General features: G+C 36.9%; 1 pseudogene across 9 annotated transcripts; it reads right to left on the bottom strand.

Moving 5' to 3' along the window:
- Positions 1 to 783: 783 nt before the first annotated feature.
- On the bottom strand, positions 784 to 17,053 carry LOC149200149 (protein RTF1 homolog pseudogene; annotated as a pseudogene). Of its 9 annotated transcripts, none has more exons than XR_016253804.1 (4): positions 16,544 to 17,005; positions 16,337 to 16,453; positions 13,011 to 15,006; positions 980 to 1,202 (listed from the first exon to the last, which is right to left on the bottom strand). The product of XR_016253804.1 is annotated as a protein RTF1 homolog pseudogene, transcript variant X4 (transcript). The 9 variants fall into 9 exon arrangements; XR_016253805.1 differs by lacking the exon at positions 980 to 1,202 and adding an exon at positions 2,871 to 3,085; XR_016253803.1 differs by lacking the exon at positions 980 to 1,202 and adding an exon at positions 2,871 to 3,091 and having other exon boundaries at positions 16,544 to 17,004.
- Positions 17,054 to 22,959: the final 5,906 nt, after the last annotated feature.

Here is a 22,959-nt window from a genome sequence, read left to right on the forward strand (position 1 = left end):
CGGTTAATGGGTGCGCAAGTACCTGAAGCAATGCTGCGTCAACCCTCTGATCAAGAACCAGGTGACGGTGAAGTTTCAATCGCATTTTGTCTTTTGGTAAAAGTGTATGGCCAACGATAAACTCAGTTTTGTGATATTGTGATGTGCCAAGGTTTGCAGGGATGTGATAAACTGTGGACCGTCAAATCAATAGTTTGATTGAATGACAGAGCTTTACTCCCGCATTCCGCAGTTTCGAGGGTTGGCGGCGTGCACTCACTACGATGTGTGATAAGTCGAAATGTGTGATAAGCCGAGATGTGCGTTAAGCCAATATGTGTCGAGGTTTGCGAGGTTGCAATGGACTCTCACATTTTGCAATCTCAGGTGTTGGCGGCTTGCAGTCAATGCGAGGTGCGATAAGCCGGGTTAGGAGGAAGAGTATTCTTTCTTTTTTTATGTGTGATGTTTGGGGTATTGTTGACCCTGTTGCTTGTTTTCATCAATGGGTATGTCTTTTGCTAGTCTTTACACTTGTAAAGACGTTGTACCATATGTAATCTTATTTTTGAGGTTAATTGAAGGCACCACTCTTACTTGACCAAAAAAAAAGAATTGGTTTAGATGTCATAAGGCCTAACATATCAAATTAGCAAAGGTAATTGCTAAAATTCAGGTTATACAGCCCCAAAGGCATTGTCATTTCTCCACTACGAAAATTATTGATCTTAGTGAAATCACATATTTATGATACAAAGAAAGTGTAGCTACAATATGATCTTTGGATGATAAGCATTCATGTAAAGGCTAAAGTGTCAACACATCCTTAGCCTAAGATATCTCTAAATATAATGGACACAATAAGATTTAGTACATAACGTTCACTAAACTCGTACTTTGAAATAAATTTCAAAGTATCCTTAGTTATTAACTTACATATCTACAAGCATATAGTGCAATAGGGTAAGTATAAACAGGACGAGAACCAACATAAAAGGTCTGAATTTGATGCTGCTTTTCTTGGTTACAGAGTCTCTCTTCACCGATGTATGATAAGTACATCTAGAAAGCTAGAAAATTGATCAACTGGAAGTAGAACAGTTCTGCTGGCACATCCTGTCAATCCAAGATGATGTCTTACCCGCATATCTAAAATTAGCTCTCTGCTTTGGATTTTAGAGTTGGTCTTCCTATATTGATCTCCATTCTTCTTTTGCGAGTTCCTTCCAGAGGACAATTAAAATAGTCAAAACAAAATAGCAATCCTTGTATGTGTCAAACACAGATTTATCATGCTAAAAAAACCCTGCTTAGCACATTATATGAGTCATGGATCACAACAAAATACCAACTGGCACCCCGTCACGACATGCATAAGAAAAAGGTGACTGAAGTTTTCCAATCATTATTTATAATACAATCATAAAATGAGATAGCTTTAGATTTTGAGATCCAAAGATACACAAATTCAATACCAAACTAAGCCATAACAAACAAATATCTGCAATACAATCCAGCATACCATTGCATTTCCACGAAATGCTACTTAATCCTAATCCACATCCAAAACAATTAACACCTCACAACCAGTCAAACATAAATGTCTGCCAAATCATCGAAATACATGTAAACAAAGAAAACCACTATGCCAGGCTTGCTAAGGAACCTGGAGTGGTTTGATTTTTGTGAACCTTAAAATTGTTAGTAGTTTGACGAGTTGTATTCAAAACACTAGGATGAAGATGTTTGGACAATACAAATTTTGTATATTTCCATGCAAATCAAACTCTTTGAAATTGACACAAGCAGTCACAGATGTTTTCTAAAAAGAATGTAGTCACCAAATTAACCCAGTGTGGCTACAGGGCCCTAAATTGGCTCCCCTGAAATTTCCACTGAGGTTCATTATGTTATGAAGGGTTGTAGGCCCCCAAAAAGGAGAAAAAACATCTAGAGCACTAAAATGAGTTCACTCACTAACAATCCAAGACTTATTTTTGTCCCCCCGACAATATTTCCCGAATCCCCCAAAAATGGTCATATGTTTTGCCACTTCAGTGTTGGTTCACTCATGAAATTGAACAAGGTTTAAGTTGCCCACTCTTATTGTGCTCTGCCTTAGCCCAGGTACAAATATCAGGTCAATTTGGCAGAATAGATATCGCTCGGACTTGGTGCAGCCCTCTGGGGAATATTTACTGAATGAATTCGAACAAACAGCAAAAACAATAAGTTTTGAATAAGGGATGCTTCATAACAATAATAGGTTTATATATTGGATGTACTACCAATCCATTTGATCATAAAGGGAAAGAAACCTTGAAAGGCTTACACAACTCTAAAATGCGTTGAAAGGCTTACACGACTCTTAAATGCGTTAAATTAAAAACATACTTCCTTTCCCCCAATAAGGGATTTCTAAAACATGAAAGGAGCTACACAGTAACCTACTGTTATGAAAAGGGTCAACTCAGAATAGGAAAAAAAATCTGATAATATAAATTGCTTGTATTCACAGAACAATTGGGTATGCCAGCATTATAATCTATATAACTCATACAATTCCCAAAGAAAAGGCAAAGAATATGTAGAAAGTAGAACCACAAAATAGGAGGCCAGTCATAGAAAGTAAATTCAAAATCGACATAATAACCAGTCTTTAATTTAGGAAAGAAATTTATACATGAGTCCAACCATACTTTACATCAACGATTTTCATATACTCGAAGAGGACTTAGACGAAAACATTGGATGCTTATACGGTGCATCAATCCAAAAGAGTAATACAATATATTACATCCACGGCCAGGGCTGAAATGTGGTTATGAAAATCCAAGCCATGACCATATTTTTGTATCAAACAAGACAAAATTAAGAAACTCGATATTGGGTTGGATACCCTAGTTGAACATATACGTCATGTCCCCTTGTAACTAAAGAGAAAAGAAGAATTTTGGGAGAAGGCTGGTCTGTAGGCCAAAGAAAAGACTGAGTCAATCTTCGCGACTAGTGGAAACCTCCAGAATGCCAGTGAACACTTCACAATTCACACCTGCAAAGCCTGATACCACTTATTACCTGATAAAGGAAGAGTTACCGCGTTGTTCTGCTTCTGCCAACAAGAAGTGGTTAATGTTAGTAGGAATGAATTCCCTCTCTTCTACATGTGAGGGTTCTAAATTTAAAAAAAAAAAAAAAACTGAGAAAAAATAAATAAACTAGCATTTGCACCTTATGTTGCAAAAGAAACGCTCAGGCTGAACCAACACAAATCTTTTCTACAAGACTGAAATTGCCTAAATGATTCCTCAATCAATGGAAATAACTGTTTCCCTCCTCTGATACCTAAAATACATTGTAGGAGACCGATTTTTCAAGTAACTTAATATAACTAGCAATTGCCCCAAAAAGTGCAAAGAGAGGCCGATTACAGACAAGTTTTTTTATGTATAAAGTGTTGAGAATGGAGGATCTCGGATTAGACTTTAGTTGGACTCCGTTGGTTTGGGAGATGTATCATGTGTTACCATTTGTGCATATTATGGGCATAAAGTTTGTTATGATGATGGAGATTATTTTCAACCAGTTGTGGGTTGGCAACAACTTTTGTGAATGCCTTGGGTAAGATTCCATCTTCTGGATAATGGAAATTCCAGTGTCCATTTAGTCTATACTAGAGTACAATGATTGTTGGCAAAGCTAAAGAAACTGTCATCAATGTATAGAGCCAACGTAACTCGTAGTCATCAGTTTTTATCCATACAGGGCTATGATTATAGGTACCAGCCATTTGAGCGGGCAGCCAGTGTATTTGCTAAATAGGGATCATGTTATCCTCGTGGAGTTATTGGTTGTGCTTAGAAAATATAAAGTAGGATTGAGCATCGACTATCTGGCTGGATGGAATTTTTGATAAGTGCTGGCCAATTTTATCTATTGTGTAATCATCCAAAACATAGAGGCTAACCCAAGTGGATGCTTCAGTGGAAATTGTGTGGCCCTTGCATTATCTAGGTCCTATAGAAGCAAATAACAAAAATAGCATCAAGTACAATCCATCTCTAAACCGAAAAAACATCAACAAACAGGGTAGTACAATCCATCTCTAAACCGAAAAAACATCAACAAACAGGGTCCAGATGACCGTTAGCATCAAAAAAAAAAAAAAAATCATGTTACAACAAATACCTACATATAATCAAAATCATTGTCTATATTAGGATCTCCATCATCAATATCACCCTCTAAGCATTAAAATAAGATAGAAAAAAAAGTAGCATCTCAAGTCAAGATTTTGTTTTAGTGATGGGTACATTTTTAGTAGGGTTTTGAGAGAAGAGTTCATCAATCAATGTCACTAACATTAAGGTACATAGAGAGCTTAGTGTTCTTGATTAATTACTAGTTCATACCCTCATACATAACAAAATCCAACGGAAATGTGGCAATCCCCACAATCTTGAAAACCTGAAAAAGGTTGTCAAGTCTACTAAATTTTGAGTGAGATCTAAAATTTTACTTTCTCCATATGAAATTCAATGAGGTCAGAACTACTCTCATACATCCAAAATCATTTCATGGTAATGTTTTGAATTGAATAAGCAATACTAAAGCCATAGGCTTGAATATTAGGCTACCCCACTCAAAAATTCTTGTTTTTTTCTAAAAAATAATTACATTTGGAACATCTTTAATCAAATTGTGCAGAATTGGCCAGTTTGGTACCTAACCAGCCAGTGCAATACCAAACTAGCCATTTCCGGTTCCAGACCTCGAACCAGACCCGTTTGGGTGTCAAAAAGATCAAACCGGCTGATTTCACCAGTGCCGGTCTGGTTCCAATAACACTGGTTCTATGTTATTCAAGATTTTTGAGAAATACCCTGTAGTTATCATGCATGCATATTTATGATAACTACTATACTTTTTCTTACCTTTGTCATTTCCCTGATTTAAAGGCTGCTCTGAGTTACTAATAGAGACAGTTCTAAAAGATAAGGCTTCGAGAACCTTGCTTTAGTTGGTGGAGGCTTAGTACATTTTCTTCTGAAGCTTTGGCCTCAAACTCGAGAGCTACTTGTAAAGCATTCTCCAAAGCATTTATACTAAGCAGGTCCATTTTTCTTTGGATATTTTGGTTGAGAGTTCTCTGAGAAGTGAGTCGAGGAACTTCCAAGTTCATCACCATGGACTTGAAGCCATCAAAAATATTGTTTGATGCCTTTGGCCAGGTACTTGCCTTACGTGAATCCGTTGCTTCATGATTTCCTCTGCTTTCCCCTTCAGGTATAACCTATCTTGCATTTCTTGTTTGAAGCATATCAAAGTTTGTGTAGGAGGTGAATTTGAGTTGACTAAGTCTCGTACAAGAGCCCACCGCCATATTAAGGGTTGGTCGCTCCATACTAACTTCTTTTAGCATCAATTTGTGTGCATCATTCAGTTGTTATATTTGAAAGAAGGCTTCTCGTACAAGAGCCCACCACCATGTTAAGGGTTGGTCACTCCATACGGACTTCTATTAGCATCAACTTCTGTGCATCCTCCAGTTGTTACATTTGAAAGAAGGCTTCTAGGCTTTGCAGTGAAGCATCCAGCACTTATATTTTAGGATTGAAAGCTTGATATATAGTTCATATATCAGTTTGCAGTGAAGCATCCAGCACTTATATTTTAGGATTGAAAGCTTGATATATAATTCATATATCAGTGATTTTATTGTCCCATAATACCGTAAGACTGAAAGATTCATATCTGGTTTGAATTTCGATGATAGTGCTGGCCTCACATTCTGCTAGACTCCACATTTTCTGAAAGGCTGGGAACATATTTTGCATTTTAGATGCAATTGTTGGTTGTCAAATATGTCTTATACATTATTTTTATTGGACTTCATGCCTGCAGAGATATTTACTCTTGGCTACTTCCCCAGCCATGATAGAGAAAAGGAGCCCAAACACTTGTGAGGCTTCTTCCTCTGCATAGGTGGTGTGTCAGAATGGGTGCTCTTTTTGGCAGACATTTGAGTAACGGTCTTCCAAGTTCCACCAATATAAGATTCCAGTATGCAAGTATAATTTCAACATAGAATTGCCTACATGAACTTAGACCTGAACATTGCCGGAGAATAGAGACTTCAAAGCTAGTTCTTCAAGCGCATGTAATATAGATTCATTTAGAAAAAGGATGCGTGAAGACAATTGTAATGTTGATGACAGACTTTGATCACCGTATTGAGGAACTAACATTGTGCCCGAGCCCTACTGGCTTGAGAGTTTTGACAGGGTTTGTGTCTGACTAATATAGTCAATGAAGGTGAGTATTGAATAGGTTCTGATTGGACCACAAAACCATGATGAGTCTCAATGATTCCTCAGCAAGGCATCAACCAAAACAATGCAGGAATTACACAAGCCTTTCGGGATGCTCTCTAAAGAAACATGAAACTTCTCATTGTGTTCAGCAACATTTCTATTGAAGGTCAAGTTGGCTCATGTAAAGCAAGGGAATTTTTGCATCTTCAACAACTTCACATTGTCAAAGACAGCCGTATTCTCTTGTCCAATGTAAGAAGAGAAAGAACACTTACAATGCAATATATTCATAAAAACATACTAAGAAATGATAGTTATCAAGATAGAATCTGAATTCAAATGTGGATACCATACAATACAGAAAACAATTGGCCCACAAAACTACAGTTCAGAAAATTCAGGAGTATACATATTATTAAAGCAAAAACATGCACTTCTTCAAATTTATTGAAAAAAAATAGGTATGTGGATAGTCCAGACTAATTTTATCAAAAAATTTAATGATTGGATAACATAAACCCCTAGAAAAATGCTCAAAGGTCTGTTGAGCCTTCTGATGCAATCCCTTCAAGAAATGTATTTTTTATCATACACTATAAACTGTACGAAACCCAGCAAAAACTAGAGTAGCAGGTCTTCTCTAAAGAACATTAGATTTATTATTGAGATTGTTACAAGTTTGATTTAAAAAAGTTGATAGCATAAAAAATTCTTGTTTTTTTCTAAAAAATAATTACGTTTGAAACATCTTTAATCAAATTGTGCAGAATTGGCCAGTTTGGTACCTAACCAGCCAGTGCAATACCAAACTGGCCATTTCCGGTTCCAGACCTCAAACCAGACCCGTTTGGGTGTCAAAAAGATCGAACCGGCTGATTTCACCAGTTCTGGTCTGGTTCCCATAACACTGGTTCTATGTTATTCAAGATTTTTGAGCAATACCCTGTAGTTATCATGCATGCATATTTATGATAACTACTATACTTTTTCTTACCTTTGTCATTTCCCTGATTTAAAAGCTGCTCTGAGTTACTAATAGAGACAGTTCTAAAAGATAAGGTTTCGAGAACCTTGCTTTAGTTGGTGGAGGCTTAGTACATTTTCTTCTGAAGCTTTGGCCTCAAACTCGAGAGCTACTTGTAAAGCATTCTCCAAAGCATTTATACTAAGCAGGTCCATTTTTCTTTGGATATTTTGGTTGAGAGTCTTCTGAGAAGTGAGTCGAGGAACTTCCAAGTTCATCACCATGGACTTGAAGCCATCAAAAATATTGTTTGATGCCTTTGACCAAGTACTTGCCTTACGTGAATCCATTGCTTCATGATTTCCCCTGCTTTCCCCTTCAGGTATAACCTATCTTGCATTTCTTGCTTGAAGCATATCAAAGTTTGTGTAGGAGGTGAATTTGAGTTGACTAAGTCTCATACAAGAGCCCACCGCCATGTTAAGGGTTGGTCGCTCCATACTGACTTCTTTTAGCATCAACTTTTGTGCATCATTCAGTTGTTATATTTGAAAGAAGGCTTCTTGTACAAGAGCCCACCACCATGTTAAGGGTTGGTCGCTCCATACGGACTTCTATTAGCATCAACTTCTGTGCATCATCCAGTTGTTACATTTGAAAGAAGGCTTTTAGGCTTTGCAGCGAAGCATCCAGCACTTATATTTTAGGATTGAAAGCTTGATATCATATATCAGTGATGTTATTGTCCCATAATACCGTAAGACTGAAAGATTCATATCTGGTTTGAATTTCGATGATAGTGCTGGCCTCACATTCTGCTGGACTCCACATTTTCTGAAAGGCCGGGAACATATTTTGCATTTTAGATGCAATTGTTGGTTGTCAAATATGTCTTATACATTATTTTTATTGGACTTCATGCCTGCAGAGATATTTACTCTTGGCTACTTCCCCAGCCATGATAGAGAAAAGGAGCCCAAACACTTGTGAGGCTTCTTCCTCTGCATAGGTGGTGTGTCAGAATGGGTGCTCTTTTTGGCAGACATTTGAGTAACGGTCTTCCAAGTTCCACCAATATAAGATTCCAGTATGCAAGTATAATTTCAACATAGAATTGCCTACATGAACTTAGACCTGAACATTGCCGGAGAATAGAGACTTCAAAGCTAGTTCTTCAAGCGCATGTAATATAGATTCATTTAGAAAAAGGATGCGTGAAGACAATTGTAATGTTGATGACAGACTTTGATCACCGTATTGAGGAACTAACATTGTGCCCGAGCCCTACTGGCTTGAGAGTTTTGACAGGGTTTGTGTCTGACTAATATAGTCAATGAAGGTGAGTATTGAACAGGTTCTGATTGGACCACAAAACCATGATGAGTCTCAATGATTCCTCAGCAAGGCATCAACCAAAACAATGCAGGGATTACACAAGCCTTTCGGGATGCTCTCTAAAGAAACATGAAACTTCTCATTGTGTTCAGCAACATTTCTATTGAAGGTCAAGTTGGCTCATGTAAAGCAAGGGAATTTTTGCATCTTCAACAACTTCACATTGTCAAAGACAGCCGTATTCTCTTCTTCAATGTAAGAAGAGAAAGAACACTTACAATGCAATATATTCATAAAAACATACTAAGAAATGATAGTTATCAGGATAGAATCTGAATTCAAATGTGGATATCATACAATACAGAAAACAATTGGCCCACAAAACTACAGTTCAGAAAATTCAGGAGTATACATATTATTAAAGCAAAAACATGCACTTCTTCAAATTTATTGAAAAAAAATAGGTATGTGGATAGTCCAGACTAATTTTATCAAAAAATTTAATGATTGGATAAGATAAACCCCTTAAAAAATGCTCAAAGGTCTGTTGAGCCTTCTGATGCAATCCCTTCAAGAAATGTATTTTTTATCATACACTATAAACTGTACGAAACCCAGCAAAAACTAGAGTAGCAGGTCTTCTCTAAAGAACATTAGATTTATTATTGAGATTGTTACAAGTTTGATTTAAAAAAGTTGATAGCATAAAAAATTCTTGTTTTTTTCTAAAAAATAATTACGTTTGAAACATCTTTAATCAAATTGTGCAGAATTGGCCAGTTTGGTACCTAACCAGCCAGTGCAATACCAAACTGGCCATTTCCGGTTCCAGACCTCAAACCAGACCCGTTTGGGTGTCAAAAAGATCGAACCGGCTGATTTCACCAGTTCTGGTCTGGTTCCCATAACACTGGTTCTATGTTATTCAAGATTTTTGAGCAATACCCTGTAGTTATCATGCATGCATATTTATGATAACTACTATACTTTTTCTTACCTTTGTCATTTCCCTGATTTAAAAGCTGCTCTGAGTTACTAATAGAGACAGTTCTAAAAGATAAGGTTTCGAGAACCTTGCTTTAGTTGGTGGAGGCTTAGTACATTTTCTTCTGAAGCTTTGGCCTCAAACTCGAGAGCTACTTGTAAAGCATTCTCCAAAGCATTTATACTAAGCAGGTCCATTTTTCTTTGGATATTTTGGTTGAGAGTCTTCTGAGAAGTGAGTCGAGGAACTTCCAAGTTCATCACCATGGACTTGAAGCCATCAAAAATATTGTTTGATGCCTTTGACCAAGTACTTGCCTTACGTGAATCCATTGCTTCATGATTTCCCCTGCTTTCCCCTTCAGGTATAACCTATCTTGCATTTCTTGCTTGAAGCATATCAAAGTTTGTGTAGGAGGTGAATTTGAGTTGACTAAGTCTCATACAAGAGCCCACCGCCATGTTAAGGGTTGGTCGCTCCATACTGACTTCTTTTAGCATCAACTTTTGTGCATCATTCAGTTGTTATATTTGAAAGAAGGCTTCTTGTACAAGAGCCCACCACCATGTTAAGGGTTGGTCGCTCCATACGGACTTCTATTAGCATCAACTTCTGTGCATCATCCAGTTGTTACATTTGAAAGAAGGCTTTTAGGCTTTGCAGCGAAGCATCCAGCACTTATATTTTAGGATTGAAAGCTTGATATCATATATCAGTGATGTTATTGTCCCATAATACCGTAAGACTGAAAGATTCATATCTGGTTTGAATTTCGATGATAGTGCTGGCCTCACATTCTGCTGGACTCCACATTTTCTGAAAGGCCGGGAACATATTTTGCATTTTAGATGCAATTGTTGGTTGTCAAATATGTCTTATACATTATTTTTATTGGACTTCATGCCTGCAGAGATATTTACTCTTGGCTACTTCCCCAGCCATGATAGAGAAAAGGAGCCCAAACACTTGTGAGGCTTCTTCCTCTGCATAGGTGGTGTGTCAGAATGGGTGCTCTTTTTGGCAGACATTTGAGTAACGGTCTTCCAAGTTCCACCAATATAAGATTCCAGTATGCAAGTATAATTTCAACATAGAATTGCCTACATGAACTTAGACCTGAACATTGCCGGAGAATAGAGACTTCAAAGCTAGTTCTTCAAGCGCATGTAATATAGATTCATTTAGAAAAAGGATGCGTGAAGACAATTGTAATGTTGATGACAGACTTTGATCCCCGTATTGAAGAACTAACATTGTGCCCGAGCCCTACTGGCTTGAGAGTTTTGACAGGGTTTGTGTCTGACTAATATAGTCAATGAAGGTGAGTATTGAATAGGTTCTGATTGGACCACAAAACCATGATGAGTCTCAATGATTCCTCAGCAAGGCATCAACCAAAACAATGCAGGGATTACACAAGCCTTTCGGGATGCTCCCTAAAGAAACATGAAACTTCTCATTGTGTTCAGCAACGTTTCTATTGAAGGTCAAATTGGCTCAAGTAAAGCAAGGGAATTTTTGCATCTTCAACAACTTCACATTGTCAAAGACAGCCGCATTCTCTTGTCCAATGTAAGAAGAGAAAGAACACTTACAATGCAATATATTCATAAAAACATGCTAAGAAATGATAGTTATCAAGATAGAATCTGAATTCAAATGTGGATACCATACAATACAGAAAACAATTGGCCCACAAAAGGATACCATACAATACAGAAAACAATTGGCCCACAAAACTACAGTTCAGAAAATTCAGGAGTATACATATTATTAAAGCAAAAACATGCACTTCTTCAAATTTATTGAAAAAAATAGGTATGTGGATAGTCCAGACTAATTTTCTCAAAAATTCTAATGATTGGATAACATAAACCCCTACAAAAATGCTCAAAGGTCCGTTAAGCCTTCTGATGCAATCCCTTCAAGAAATGTATTTCCTTATCATACACCATAAACTGTACGAAACCCAGCAAAAACTAGAGTAGCAGGTCTTCTCTAAAGAACATTAGATTTATTATTGAGATTATTACAAGTTTGATTTAAAAAAGTTGATAGCCATCACACTATTTTCTTGTGCTTGGTGGGCGTATGTATTTGTTTGCGTGTGTTGTGATTCTACTTTTGATAATGCAGGTCATGTAACCTGTTCTAGGTGTTCTGGAAGTAAGAAGGGAAGGATATGCATAGACATTAGGTACACCCTTTCAAGTTGAAAAATAAAAAATAAATAAGCACATAGCAAACAGAGAATATATGACTAAATACCTAGTGGAAGCTACTTATTTAGTATGTTGGCTCGGTTGGCATGCTTCATTTGAGTGTAACTTTGTTTATGAAGGTCTAAGCAGGCCTTTAAGGTGCAGGCAACAGTGTCCCAACTACAAATGCAGTCTCCTCAAGACTTCACACATGAACAGAATAGACAAACCTCTCTAGGCATCAGCAGCAGCATAGTCTCCTGAAATCTCCCATGGCTAGCTCCTAAACGAGGGAGTAGCGACAGGTATTGGCCATGGCTAGCTCCTAAATGAGGGAGTAGTGACAGGCATTGGTGGGACAGGGAGAAGAAATGGGCAAATAACATATTCATTGGTGGCTTGAAAGTTAAAATGCATTTTCTTAAGAATTCTTTAGGGTTTCTTGGGAAGATGATTTTTTTGGGTTAAAATTGGATTTGGTTTGGTTCAGTTTTGGACAAACAACAGATTGACTATACGAATCCCAACTGAACCGAATTATTTGGCTGTACCAAAGTTCTTCCAGATTTTCGAATGTTTTCCTCGATTCAGCCAAACTTTTTTACCATGTAAAAGATAGTTGCTTATTAGATAGAATTGCAATCAATCGAAAGCAAGAATAAACAACTAAGCACAACAAAACAACCACAACTCTAAAAGCATTTAAGCAAACTATACTACAACAACAGAAATTAATAAAACATAGCATTTATTACATGAATCTGAAAAACACTACATATTTCAACAATAATTTAGAAAAAGGCATCACTCAACATCAATCTCAAACAACATAAAATGCCATGTTTCACCAACTGCATGATAACTTGCAGTGGAATAGCGTTACTTAGAGGAAAGGAATCCTTTTGGAACATTATATACCATTTTTTAGCAGAATGGTTGAGACAAAAAAACACCCTTGAACTTTAGATGTCAAGAAAATACAGCCTATATTTCTAACACATTGTTGATTTCATGCCTGCCAACAATCCATGATGTTGCTACTGTTAAAAGACAATCCTTGGTTGACTAGGTTATTGCAGTTGTGTTTTAAAGTGCCTATAATGGCACACTACATATAGAATTTGAAACAATTTACAAAAATGTTCACTTTAAGGCTTTTCTGTATATGTTTCTGGCAATCCCAAAAGGAAATTTCCGAATCTTTCATATAAAAATTGAATGGGGAAACCAACCAGCAGAGAAAATATCATTATTTATTTTCACAGCAGGCCTCTTCTACGCTTGTAATCATTCACAGTTAATGTCAGACTATGCCTCCTTCCATCATTGCTAGGAACTTGCACTCCACAAGTTGACTCAATCTTCTGCTTTCTAGCCATAAAAGCTAAAGGGGCCCCTTGAGCACCCCCATACTTCTGCAGTCCAGCAAGTGAAATTTGAAGTTCAAAATCATGCAAAGAATACACCTTTGCATCTTCTGATACAGGAGCATCAGTGTCGACAAGCTTTCCATCATCCTCAGCAGTTTCTATTGCTATGGCTTCCTCTACTTTGGCTGCATCTGCCTCTTTGTTCGCATCAGTGTTGTCTTCAGCAACCTTCGCCTTTGTATCATAATAATTTTGAGATTGAGTCCAACGCCGAGTGAAAGGATCATACCCTGCTTCACCTGCTTTAAGATTAAGGTTTAGAGGTTTGATCTCAGAAGCGTTCTTGAAATTTTCAGCCTTGTTTTTCTTATTCATTTCTGCTAGCATCAAGGCTTTTGCATCCTTGCTTTTGCTCTGAAGAGAAAGGACTTCTAGTTCCTTCAATCTCACTTTAATTCTCTCAACTTCTGAATAATCATGCCTGCTCTCCGCCAGCTCCATCTCTCTTCTAACCCTGTCCTTTTCAGCAGCCACATTCGATGGCCTTTTGGAAGCCAACTTCTTTTCCTGCAACATTTGTTTTACAGTTTCTGCAGAATACACAAATTGATTTATCTTTTTTAGCGCATTTATTTTTTCCTCAACTTCTGCTCGACTAATCATCCGACCACCACTGCGTTCTACTTCCCGTTCCCAATCTGAAAACTCTTTCTCAAGTGGAGGTGAATCAGACACCCTGGCCATCTGCCATCTTGCTGCACTGCTCTCGCTACCCCAGAAACAATTCAAATACTTGTATGTGGTGCGGTTCTCAAACTTGTATTGTTTATCAGGGTCTGTCGCATCAACATTTTTTACCATGCAAAGACGGTAAGTACTCTGTCCTGACCTGGACATTCCTATCCCAATTCTCACAAAGCAGCCCACAATGATATTCTCAAAGAATGGTTCCATAAACCACTTGGCAAGTTTTGATCTCCTTATTGTTATGCTTCTAATATCTTCAAAGCTGGGAGTGTCAGCAGAGCCGGGACCATCACCATCACTATCTGATTCTTCGCCACTGCTTCCACTTCCTTCTCCTTCACTAGAGGATGACAAACTAAGGCTCGGACTCGCATGAGATTTTCTTCTACTAGGTGACGAATCCCGCCCCTTAGATGAACCAGTATTATCTCTCCGCTTACGCTGAATGTCAGAATCCTGTGCTTTCTGCCGCCTTGCTACCAATTCACTCAAAGCATTTTCTTTTACAGACCTTGTCGATTTCACAGAAGAGCGCATCCGTGAAGATGGAGGTCCTGTTTCTTTCCGTTGTTGATTTCTAATCTCGTTTTGGCGAGCCCTTTTACGCATTAAATAATTATCCCTTGCTTCTGCTCGTTCTGCCAAAATCAACTCCCGGTCCAGTTCAGACATTTTCCCAAGCTGCTCCCTATCTTCATCATCTTTGTATAAATCACTTCCTATGGATAATTCGCTATCGGAATCATCATGGCGACCCCTGTCATCATCATCCTTGTCACCAGAATCAAATCTCTTTTTCAGGGGCATTCTTGACCCAGAAGCCTTCCTATTTGCTGTCCCAGCATCATCTGAATCATCGTCATCAATGTATTTCGAGTCACTGCCATCATCTGAATCAGAATCTTCCAGTCTACCTTTCGCAGGATTTCGGTTTTGCTTTCCATCATTGGTAGATGTTCGACCAGCTGCTTCTAGCAGCAAATGCTCCAGTTCAGCCATAACTTTTTTTTTCCCTCTAAACACCCACGCCGATTGAATAGTCCTTCGTTCCCTGGCTAGAGCAGAGACTGCAAATACCACTCCTCAATAGATATTCAAAGCCTAGAACCTACTGTCCATCAAACAGATGAAAATTGTGAGAGGCAAACCACACCATGGAGCTTAATAAATGTACATCACCGACATTACGTTTTGTAATACATGGTCCTCACAATGAAACGAACATTACTATCTCAATTAGTTCAAAAGAACCCTTAGACCTGTAAAGAAAGCACATTGAACATAGAGATGGCAAATTTCAAAAATATTCCTGAGCCAAATTCTTCATAGAACTGAAACGTTTGAGAAGTACACATATCACAAACCAAGTATGCGCAAAAGCGTGAGAATATAACAAACCCTAACTATACCATTAATACTGACCAAAAGTCATAGAATAATAAATAGCACATGAAATTCAAACCAAGTAAAATCAAAGTCCTACCAGAAATCTGAATATTGCCCTAAAGAAAATTTTATATTCACAATGAAAAAAAGGGCGTTACAGAACAGGCAACGGCCAACTCAAATTTATATTTATGTAAGTACAGACACTGACGAAACTGTGCAGATGTAAGCTACTGAAAGAATGAAAAGACACCAGATTTCTAACAGAGATGAGAAACAGATACAGAACAATTAATGATTGAAAAAACTGAACTTTCTACAGGGAAAGAGTTAACGAACATTGTCACAAAAACCGAGTTCGAGTAAATAAATGGAATTTTATCTGATTGTCTGAAACGATAATTACCTGAATCCAAAACATCACCGAATACACAGACACTGTTTTCAAAGAAAGAAAAAAACAGATCTCGCAACAAAAACTGGAACTCTCTGGATTTCAGCTAAAATAACTGGAAAGTGGCGAAGAACGTCTAAACTAGCGGCACGAAAATACACATAAAATCATATATTAACACATACCTAGCCGACCTGAGACGAAACAAGGCCAAAGACCGGACACCTGAACTTGTAAACAGACCGACTCTGTCTCATGAAGCCCTAGCTCGCATACCTCCAGGAAACATCCCCGAAAGGGAAATGCAAATGCCTTACGGCGTAATAAATAAAGATGATGAGGACAATGAAAATGAACTTAAAAGCTTAAAAACCTTTGCAGCTATAGTGATTGACGTTGACGGCAGAGAGAGAATTTCTCTGTTTTCCAACGTGAATGTTTTGAGTACATTCTTCATAGAAAGGGTAATACGAATAATTAAAATCCAGCGTTTGGAATTAAAAAGAAGAGAGCTAATAAATTTATTCATCAGAGAATTCGCAGAGACCATACACGAAAGTAACCTGAGTGGTATCCACCTGGAAATGACCACGGGTTTATCAATAAGCTAAATAAAGTTCTAAAAGTCATAAAGCGACGAAACAAAGGGGAAAGAGTTTACCTTTGCAGTACATGAGAAAAACTGTAAAATCCTAAGTTCGATTTTGAAGTTCCTCGCTCAAGAAAAACCCTGCCCCTTATAGTAAGTCTGCAATTTGAAAACCTATTGCCATGAAACCTGCATACGATAGCAATTTTATGAACATCAAAGCAGGAAGAAAATGAATAGGACAAATTAAATACCTCAAATAAACTTTGAAATAAATACCTGAGCAACACGAAGCTAGGGCTAGAAGTTCAGGGGTTCCTTGTTAGCAATTTAGAAGTGTAACTTTAAAAGAAATACCCGAGCACCACAAAGCTAGCTCTAGAAGTTCAGGGGTTCCCTGTTAGAAATGTACAAGTCTAATAGAAGGAAGATAGCCACAAACTCCTAATCGACAGCTCATACACCCAATGAGCCAAAACCTCTGAAACCCAAAATGCAAATGAAGGTCGAAGGAGGTTGGAGGACTAGGTAAATCGGCCAGGTTTTAAACAATTCAATCTTAGACCTTAGTTTCCACAAATTAAATCCCTGCCATTGAGGGTTCCAAGCACAAGAGGCACATGGATTTCACTTGGAGAAGGGTCGTGAGGTCTATGCATGCAGCAACAACTGTATGTTGTGGGCCAGCAATTCAAATTACCATTTCAATATCTCGCATGAATGCTATTGAGGTCTATGCGTGCAGCAACAACTGTATGTTGTGGGCCAGCAATTCAAATTACCATTTCAATATCTATGGAACAATCTAGCAATAAAATTTTATAACTAGCCATTGTTCCAAAAGGTAACAGGGGATGTCAATAGGATTTTTAAGTTAAAGAAGTTGTATTTAGGTTCCAGTAATTAAGAAAATAACAATTCATATATTAAATTTATTTTTTTTAGTGTTTTTTTAATATTTTTAAATTTAAGTTTTTGATTATATCTAATGCGATAGAGCCTAGAATCAAGAGTTATGTTCAATTTTCAATTACTTTCAATTTTAGAGTTTGAATTTTAATCTTGTCTCCAAGTAAATATTAAGTAAATGTTAATCTTGTCTCCAACTTTAATTTATTTATATTTCATTTCTAGCAAATATGATTTTGTAATGGATTTATAACATAGAGACAATGCTACGAATAAATATATTACTAAACTTATTCCAGGTAAGTTGATTTTCTAATACAAAACACCATGACAAACATTATACTCCATCAAATCTGGATATCCCTCGATGCTAGGCCCGATAACTTAAGCTTCGCAAATACGACTGCTCCACATTTTATAGTTTTGATTTCAATTCCAATTAGGTGAAAGGATATATTGATTATCCATCCTTTACCATCCCTCAGGCTCAGTTCACAATCTCTCTCCTTCCAATTCCTTCAATTATTCTTCCCCTACTAGTTCCTCGTTCCCTCCGAATTAAAATAACAAAAAAAAACAAGTGAGGGGATGGAAGTAGTAGAATTATAAGCATGGAAGTGGTGGTGGAAACAAGGGACATTGATGGCTCTAAACAAGGAAAAATGAGATAACCAAGAAGGGCTAAGGCAACTAATATTGAGGAAAGAAACATCTAATAAAATTATTTGATGTTTCTAAAATATGTATTTACTTTTTTCATGAACATTAGTTGAGAAACATAAAAATGAAAGCAATGATGTTTCCAAAACAAAACTATTTGTAGTTAAGTTAATAAGTAGGGGCCTTGATGACCACTCTCTCATAATAGAATGTGGAATTTTTTTCCATAACTTTTGTTTGATTATGTTTTTTTACTATTATATCTTATTTTTAGGACAATTTTTAGATCTACATGTAGATTAATCGAGCTTCTAAATTCACGAAGGTAGGAGTTGATGATGTCATCGAAAGTCTAGATAGAAAAATATTCATTGACTTTTTTGAAGGATTAAGAAGGTGTCTAAATAATATATTAATGGATCACATTGTTGAAAAATTGTTTTTACTTAAGGTTGCTCAAATATGATCGTGGAAAGAGATTCAAAATCTTGATATAAGCAATAGGAAATGGAAAGAGTTGTTGCTATGGTAATGGAGCACTTTTTTCATTGTTTAAGAAGATTTAAACATTATAAAATCTCTCATATTTATTGAGTATCATCATATCATATGACACAGTTTCACATTATTAACCACATAACAATAATTTTGTAAAGGAGGAAAGGTGAAGTGAAAATTAATCAAAACTTATTTGTTGAGTAGATTTTTGTAGGGAAATTAATATTGGATTGGGTAAACAGAACCTAAGGAAATTGTAGGTAGTGAAAGCTCTAAAATGACACAAAAATAGGTAAAATTAGTAACTAACTTGTAACTTATCTACTCATTACACCTAAAGTCTATGGAATTGTCCAAATAAGATTTGACTCAAACAAATTTGTGTTTTGTAAACATGATAAGTCTCACTTGTAATTGACTCATAACTTAAGTCTATAGAACTGTTCAAATAAGATTTGATTAGGATAAATTTGTGTTTAGTAAACATGTTAACCAATTAATAACTAACACTCAAAATAAAACCTAAAAATATACCATATTATAACCGTAAAGGTATTTAAAAAAAAACATATTACAAAGAATTTGTCGAGTCTACAAAATGTACAATTTAAAGAGCCTCTTTTAGTCAAAGGTTTTTGTCCCTTCACCTAAAAGTCATAAACTTTATAAGCATACACATACATTATATTAACATGAGCATGGGTTATGTATTATAAAAATGTATGCATATTAACACATGCAATCACCAATTAAATATATTAACTTATAGCCAACTAAATATATTATCATATTCAACTAAAGTTTAATAATTTATGAGCAAATTCATTCAACACTAAAATCTATTTAACTCCTTGGTGCACCTTTACATGTTACATATTAAAATATCCAAATAACCAATCAAATATATTCATTCAACCCATTCATTCACGGTGAAGGAAAATTTGTAAATAAAATGTTAACCTTGTAGAAGAAAGTAAATGAGCATAGAGTCCATCCAATGCAATGGGACAACAAATCTAACAAAACAGGAAGCAAAGATGAAGCATTACGACTTTCATGAAAGGAAAACAATTATGTATTTTAAATTGTTATCATGTTACAAATATACATGCAAATAAATAATAATAATATATAAAAGAATGTAAGCAATCCTTTCACATGTTCCTTTCTTGCAGTATACATCTCAAGGCCAGAATCCTATGGTTAAGGATAGTAGAATTAAAAGACGTATGTTTGGATTTGTTGTTGGACCATAAGTTGAATATACATACAAAAACCAACTGGGAGCATGCCATAAAGGATTTGATAAATAAAATGTTGTGTTAAGAGAACCGACAGACTAAAAAACCGTCAAAGGAAACACATCTAGTAGGATGGGGCAAAAAAATACCACCATCTAATCAGCCAGGAAACTCTAGCAGTGAGTGCAGTTTAGTAGGCTCCATCATCCCTAGTCAAGGCAACAACATACACCCTCAGAGATCTAATGTGGTTGTTCTCACCCCCAACATTAGGAAATCATGCAGGGCCAAGGAAAACAACACTAACCTCTTTCCCTCCCCCCTTTAAAAAGGGCAAGGCATGTTGGGCAGACATGGCACAGAAAGAGGAGGTCATAGAAATCGTTGATATCCACTAGTGTACCCTCCCTAATGAGAAGAGAAAAGTGCTTCAACTCTAGAAGAGAACCAGTAACACATTACCAAAACCAGAGGAATATCTACAAGAAGGAAAAAACAAATCCCCTAAGCATAGGATCTATTAGAAAGCTAATAAAAATTAGGTAGAATACAGTAATGCATGAAAATTGATAAAATGGCATTGAGACACAAAGAAAATTTGCAGGAAAAGTAAGTGTTAGCTTTTTCCTTAACAGAGTGTAAAACTTGACAAGTTGCAACAGTATTTCATACACATAGGAATCTACCATTGACTTTGTCTACTGCATTGAATACTCCTCCGTCGTCACTCTTTTGCAAGAGTCTAGTGTATGACAATTAAAACATCAATGATGTATAACAAAAGTTTGGACCTTTTGGGCATTTTCTTACATCTGAGTAGTTAAAGCTCCCAAGCACCAACCATCCATAGTGGACTTGTCTCCTTGAGATTATCATTAATATTTTCACACTTGTATTTCTGTAACATGTGATGAGAGGATACTATGATGTGATTCAACTCTCCAAGTATAGTCAGGGAAGTGGAACCGAAAAAACACAACCAAACTGACCTTCCCCAAGAGCTATAGACCCTTTAGGAGGTAACCAACCATTCCAGGTGCCTAACCACTAATACAACTTATCTTTTTATTGTCTTAGAGCCTCAGTTGCTCCAATGAAAAAGCATGCATGAGACAAAATCCTTCCAGACATTCCCACAACAAAGAATGCCAGTGACTGTGGAATTTTCCAGGCAATTCTGAGCCAATGACCACAGATTCCATGCCAATTTTTCAAGGTGAGGACTCAGGCCACTGCCCAGAACTTCATGAAACTTTCAGGAATGATAAATCACATTGAAACAAAGGCACTAATGAAAACACTTGAGCAAGGACTTGACCGAACCCCCACTATCCATGACAAGAATTGTCAAACATGTCACAAATATGCAATCTATAGGTCATAACAACAGATCTGAGCATAAGGGTCTCATACTTATCTAAGATTCGTAAAGAAGCATTGTTGAAAATATCATAATAAATGCATTATCATCTATTAGGTCATATATTCATTGTACATTCATTTGCAAATGAAAACATGATGAGAGCCATACATCAAGTCTGTCATAAAACATGCTCATAACTAGCATATAACTAGCATAAATAACAAGGATACAACAACCATAAAATCCACATATAAGCCAGTACATTTACACATGAAATACTAAGGAGAAAGAGCTCTTATTAATGAATGCAAAAGCCAACCAGGTTTGGGACTTCCATGAACCACCCGACCATAGATTGATTGAACCAAATCTTTCTTTCAACTAATAACCCTGTGCCATATTCTAAGCATGAATGTGGGACTCAAAACCAAACCAAACCAGGTTTCCATAGGCTTTACCGCAATCCCCACCAGATCACTAGGCCCTAAACAAGCATGGATGCCACCAAATTTCTCCACCTACACCATGAGGAATTTTCTTGTCTCCTAGTCTCTAGGCTTTATCGTATATCCCGCCATACAAAAGTCGATGATTCCTACATCTAATCAAGACTCCACCCTCTAGGATTTACCATATATCTTTCCATTCACCAGTCAAGGATTCCTAGGCCTGATTGAGGGCACACACCTCTAGGATTTACCATATATCCCACCATTCACTAGTCAAGGATTCCTATGCCCACCAAGGCACATAAAATATGGCTTTACCGTAATCCCACCTTCTCTAGTCTAGGGATTCCTAGGCCTTGTGTTCTTTCTTTCAGAGACCACCTCACTTAGTTTCGAAACCATTTGACAATCCAAATCAACCAAATACCAGAGAACCCATCACACCATGGCTATCTAGAAATGGAAAGACAAGGTTGAAGAAAAATGTCACACCTGGCAAAACCCATGCCAATGAAAGCGAGATAACACACATCCATGTAGCATGCATGCCAAATCTAATAAGTAAATCACACATGAAAATCGATACCTGCAAATTATCTCATTGTAGCTGCTAGATGTTGCTCTTCCTTGCTTGATATTTTATTTCATTTGCCTTCTTGGTCCTTCCTTTTCTCTCCTTGATCCAATGCTAGAGTTCTCTAAGAAAAACCTAAGTGTCCTAGAGTGTGAGAAAGAGATAATAGAGAGAGCTTTAAAACTGAATTGACAAAAAGTTACCAACTGATCCTCATAATCCTTTTTATTAATGAGGCCTCTACTTTCTTCAATTTTCCATTATTGTCCTTCATTTTCCTCCTCACATGCAATATGTGACCTTTCACCTTCCTTTTCTCCTAATTTCCATTATTTTCATAAATAACATGTCAATTAATGCCTCATGCCTTCCCAAAGCCTTTGTCATTTCCTTTGCCATTTTCCTTAGCCATAATAAACCAAATGAACACCCACACAAGGATGTTTTTCCCAATATTCATCTTGGAATATGTGTCCCATGACCTTAGTTATTATTTTTCCCTTATTAACTTTATTACATGGAATTTTGACCATGGTTGTTACAGAACCCTCCCCTTGGGGGAACATCGTCCTTGGTGTTCAATGAAACCTACAACCAACAAGACCGTTGAGAAGCAAAACATACTTCCCATGGAGCTTTATAACTTAGCTCGATGCAATATTTATAATGATCTACCTACTAAGAAGCAAACCAACATGACACATAACAACATAACAACCTTAACAACATGACGCCCATACTGCTTATTGCAGCCTTATAGCACAACTCATGGCAGTGTTTAGATCCATATACATATGTACATATACCAAAACATATACCAAAAACATTCACTCAACCAGCTAATAGAGAAGGATACATAGCCCGCATCTGATCTGCCATCTCCTCTGTAGCTTCATTTGACCCAAAGTACTTCCACTGCACTTTAACCTACTCGATTGCTCGGTTCTGGAGCATGAGCATCTTTCTCTGTAATATACGCCAAGGTTTCGCCTGGAATTCTC

The sequence above is a fragment of the Pinus tabuliformis genome, chromosome 2_1 (assembly GCF_031772625.1).
Source record: "Pinus tabuliformis cultivar Carrire ecotype Pingquan chromosome 2_1, CPIR1, whole genome shotgun sequence".
Taxonomy (NCBI): Eukaryota; Viridiplantae; Streptophyta; class Pinopsida; order Pinales; family Pinaceae; genus Pinus; species Pinus tabuliformis.